Consider the following 4355-nt stretch of genomic DNA (forward strand, 5'->3'; position numbering starts at 1 on the left):
ATATCTTAACACATTAATCAGGTCATGTTCCCCCTGCTTAAAACCTTTTAACCCCGTGGGTATATAATCATACCCAAACTACCAAACACAGCTTATAAGGCTCTGCCAAATCTGCAGCATGCCTAGATTTTTGAGCCTTATCTTATAGTTCTTCAAATATGCTCAACCCTTTTCTGCATCAGGGCCTTTACATATATTGTACCCTCTGCCTAGAATGTTCTTACCTCCTCTGTTTGCTTACTTAATTTCCTTCTCATCTTTCAATTCTCAGGCCTTCTTGAATTAGATTTCTACCTTCTTCATAGAACTCAACACAAACTGCAATTATTGTGTTTTCCTTTGTTTTTTAGATCTATTTTCCCTGATAGGATGGAATCTACACTGAGGACAAGGACCATGTCAGTCTTGTTTATCATTGATTCTCAGTGCTTAGGAATACATAATTGTATATATATGATACATCATTGTTTAAGGAGGTCACATATACATGCACACACGTACACATATGTGTGTGTGTATACAGCCTACTTGATGTAGTCTAAATGCTAAAACATAAAACTGAAGAAATACCTCTTTTAAACATAAATAAATGACTCCAACACATAAGGCTTTCAAAACAACATAGTTAAAATTTATTAAAGCATAATGAATCTTATAATTATTCATAATTATTATATTAAAGTCATGAAAATCGTATTTTCTCTGTTATTTGTACTGTATGAAAACATTACTTTTAAGAATATTAAAGACTTAATTCAAACCATATGGAAGATGGTAATTGTGTGGAGTACATATTAATATCCAAAGAAAAATTCTTCTGGGATCACACTTTGGGAAAGGCTATTGATTAGGGTTCATTGATGACACTGAAAATGAAGTTGTAGGCTCACAGAGAAGCTAATGCTTAAAACCAAGTCCTAAAAGATAGCTTTTGCCAACTGGGTGCTGGTGGTGACAGTGGAAGTGGTCCTAGTGGTGGTGGTGGTGATGATAATGACTGTGTTAATGGAATTAAATGTGATAATACTCATAGTGGTGGTGCTGTTAGCACTGATGGTGGTGGTGGCGAAGCTTGTGTTCATTTCACCAGAGCATGTGGAAGTATAAAGAAAAAGAGTGTGGTAGAGAACTATAGATTTTCAACATAACTGGTACCAAGGAGCATGTTTTTTTTAGAAAACATGAAGATAAAGAGGAAGGCAGGAGTATCATAGTGTGCTAAAAAGTTTGTACTTTATCCTATGAGGATAATGTGTTCTTTGTAGATGCTTTATTAGAACCCTTATTAGGGTTTATTCAGGAGACAGAAAACGGAGATTTGGATTAAGAAGGTCATTTTGGGGCAGTGAGACAATGGATTATAGTGGAAACAGTGCCTTAATTGGTCATAGGGCAGTTTCCGGTTCTGACTTCTCTCAGGCTCCAATTCTTTTTCTTTTTCTTTTTCTTTGTTTTTAAAACTACTTTATTGAGGCATGACTGACTTGTTAAAAAGTTACACATATTAAATATACATAGCTTGATGAATTTGGGAAGAATACGCACTTATGAAACCATTACTACCATCAAGGCCATAGATATATTCATTACCTCCCAAAGATTCCTCCCAACCCCTTTCTTGTTGCTGTTATTGTCATTGTTGTTTTTGTTATTATTATTATTATTATTATTATTATTATTATTATTATTTTGGTGGCAGGAACACTTAATATAAGATCTATCCTTTTAGAAAATTTTAAGTATACAATACAATACTGTTAACTGTTGGTACTATGTTGTATAGCAGATCCCCAGAACTTATTTACTTTAAATAGCTGAAACTTTGTACTGTTTTGCCGTCATCTCTCCATTTCCCCCTTCCCCTCAGCCACTGGCAATTACGTCATTCTGCTTCTATGAGTTTGTTTCAGATTTCACGTGTAAGTGATAACATACAGTATTTGTCTTTCTGTATTTGGCTTATTTCATTTAGCAAAATGTCCTCCAGGTCCATGTTGTCACAAATGTCAGGATTTCCTCTTTTTAAGGCTCAATAGTCTTCCAGTCCATGTGTATACCACATCTTCTGCATTCATTCATCTGTCCATGGATATTTAGGTTGTTTCTGTATCTTGTTTTTTGTGAGAAATACTGCAATGAACATGGGAGTACAGATATCTCTAAAAGATTCTGATTTCAGTTATTTTAGAAATATACCCAGCAATGGGATTGCTGGATCATATGGTAGTTCTATATTTAATTTTTTGAGGAACCTCCATATTTTTTCCATAGTAACTTCACCAATTTACATTCCCACTAGCAGTGTACCAGGGTTTCCTTTTCTCCACATCCTTAACAGCATTGTTATCTTTTGTTTTTGTTTTTAATAATAGTCAACCTAACAGGTATGAGGAGATCATATGGTTTTGGCTTGCATGTCCCTCATGATTAGTGATGTTGAGCACCTTTTCATATACCTGTTGGCCATTTATATGTCTTTGGAGAGGTGTCCATTCATGTCCTTTGCCCAAATTTTAATTGGGTTATTTGGGGTTTTTTTGCTGCTGAGTTGTTATACATTTTGCAAATATATCAGATACATGGGTTGCAAATATTTTCTCCCATTTTGTAGTTTCCCTTTTCATTTTTTAAAAATGTTTATTTACTTTTTGCGAGAGAGAGACAGAGACAGAGTTCAAGCAGGGGAGGGGCAGAGTGAGAGGGAGACACAGAATCCGAAGCAGGCTCCAGCCTCTGAGCTGTCAGCACAGAGCCTGATATGAGGCTCAAACCTACAAACCATGAGATCATGACCTGAGCCGAAGTCTCAGGCACCCCCGTTTTCATTTTGTTGATGGTTTCCTTTGCTGTGCAGAAGCTGTTTAGTTTGATGTACTCCTACTTGTTTATTTTTGGTTTTGGTGTCGAATCTAAAAAATTATTATCAAAATTGATGTCAGGGAATTTACTCTCTATGTTATCTTCTAGGAGTTTTACAGTTTCAGGTCTTACAGTTAAGTCTTTAATCTATTTTGAGTTGGCTTTTGTGTGTGGTGTAAGATAGGGATCCAATTTCATTCTCTTGTATTGGCTGTCCAGTTTTTCTAATACCGGTTATTAAACAGTCTATCCTTTTTTCATTTTGTATTCTTGGCATCCTATCAAAAATTAGCAAACTATACAGGTGTAGGTTTATTTTGGGTTCTCTACTCTGTTTTATTGGTCTGTATGTCTGTTTTTATGCCAGTACCATACTGTTTTGATTACTATAGATTTGTAATATAATTTGAAATCAGTCAATATGATGCCTCTAGTTTTGTCTGCTTTCTTAAGATTGCTTGAGCTATTTGGACGTTTTGTGATTCCATATGAATTTTAGGATTGTTTGTTCTATTTCTTTGAAAAATGCCATTGGGTTGATAGAGATTACATTGAATCTGTAGATTACTTTGAGTAGTAAAAAAAATTTTTAATGTTTATTTTTGAGAGAGAGACAGAGTGTGAGTGGGGGAGGGGCAGAGAGAGAGGGGGTCACAGAATCCAAAGCAGGCTGCAGGCTCTGAGCTGTCAGCACAGAGCCTGACGTGGGCCGCACCCACAAATTGTGAGATCATGACCTGAGCCAAAGTTGGACTCTTAACAGACTGAGCCACCCAGGTGCCTCTTTAATTTTTTTTTTTTAACATATATTTATTATTCAGAGACAGACAGAGCATGAGCATGGGAGGGGCAGAGACAGGGAGAGACACAGAATCCGAAGCAGGCTCCAGGCTCTGAGCTGTCAGCACAAAGCCTGATGCGGGGCTCAAACTCACAAACATGAGATCATGACCTAAGCCGAAGTCAGACATTCGAGGGACTGAGCCACCCAGGTGCCCTGAGTAGTACAAATATTTTAACAATATTAATTCTTCTAATCCATGAGCATGGAATATCTTTCCATTTATTTGCGTCTTCTTCAATTTCTCTCATTAATGCTTTATTGTTTTCAGTGTATAGATCTTTCACCTCCTTGGGTAAACTTTTTTCTAAGTATTTTATTCTTTTTGATGCTATTATAAATGGGACTTTTATTATTTTATTTTATTTATTTTTAAAAAATATATATTTTTAATGTTTATTTATTTTTGAGAGAGAGAGAGACAGAATGTGGGTTGGGGCAGAGAGAGAGGGAGGCACAGAATCTGAAGCAGGCTTCAGGCTCCGAGGTGTCAGCACAGAGCCCAACACGGGGCTTGAATTCACAGACCGTGAGATCATGACCCGAGCTGAAGTCGGATGCTCAACTGACTGAGCCACCCAGGTGCCCCAAAATGGGATTTTCTTAATTTATTTTTCAAACAGTTCATTGTTAGTGTATAGAAATGTGCTGATTT

The sequence above is a fragment of the Leopardus geoffroyi genome, chromosome C2 (assembly GCF_018350155.1).
Source record: "Leopardus geoffroyi isolate Oge1 chromosome C2, O.geoffroyi_Oge1_pat1.0, whole genome shotgun sequence".
In the NCBI taxonomy this organism is placed as follows: domain Eukaryota; kingdom Metazoa; phylum Chordata; class Mammalia; order Carnivora; family Felidae; genus Leopardus; species Leopardus geoffroyi.